The 697-nt window shown below is 42.5% G+C and overlaps 1 non-coding gene across 1 annotated transcript; it reads right to left on the bottom strand.

The window, feature by feature from the left end:
- Positions 1 to 247: 247 nt before the first annotated feature.
- On the bottom strand, positions 248 to 361 carry LOC115231011. Its single transcript, XR_003883481.1, has one exon. It is a non-coding gene; the product is annotated as a U6atac minor spliceosomal RNA (small nuclear RNA).
- Positions 362 to 697: the final 336 nt, after the last annotated feature.

The following is a 697-nucleotide window of genomic DNA, read 5'->3' on the forward strand; positions in this document are numbered from 1 at the left end:
CATGGGAACCCCCACCAACTGCTTTCATGAAAGTGTGCCTAGATTGGAAGAATTTAGTACCTGGAATTAAAAGGAACACAAGAGGACCATGTCTGGAAAAGCTTTGGTCATAGCTCCAAGGCTGACCCGAAGCTAAACATTCTATATGTGTGTGTGTTTATATATATATATATATATATATATATTTATATAATATTTTATCTAGTTTCAGCTCACGAGCTGTGGCCATGCTGGGGCACCGCCATTTAAAAAATAGGTTGCCCTGAAGTAGAGAGCAATGCCCATATGTGTTAGAAAGATCGATTGATCTCTTCCGTCCTTGTCAAGGGGAGTGCTAACCGTCTCTCCTTTTTTGCAACACACACACACACACACACATATATATATATATATTAGACGCAGGAGTGGCTGTGTGGTCAGGAGCTTGCTTCACAACCATATGGTTCCAGGTTCAGTCTCAATGCATGGCACCTTGAGCAAGTGTCTTCTGCTGGAGCTTCCGGCTGAGCAATGCCTTGTGAGTAGATTTGGTAGATGGAAACTGAAAGAAGCCTGTCGTATGTGTGTATGTGTGTGTGTGTTTGTCTCTGTGTTTGTCTCCCCCACCACCATCACTTGACAACCAATGCTGGTGTTTATATCCCAGTAACTTAACAGTTCAGCTTACAAAGAATAAGTCCTTGGCTCGATTTGTTTG

The sequence above is a fragment of the Octopus sinensis genome, unplaced genomic scaffold (assembly GCF_006345805.1).
Source record: "Octopus sinensis unplaced genomic scaffold, ASM634580v1 Contig17136, whole genome shotgun sequence".
NCBI classification, from domain to species: domain Eukaryota; kingdom Metazoa; phylum Mollusca; class Cephalopoda; order Octopoda; family Octopodidae; genus Octopus; species Octopus sinensis.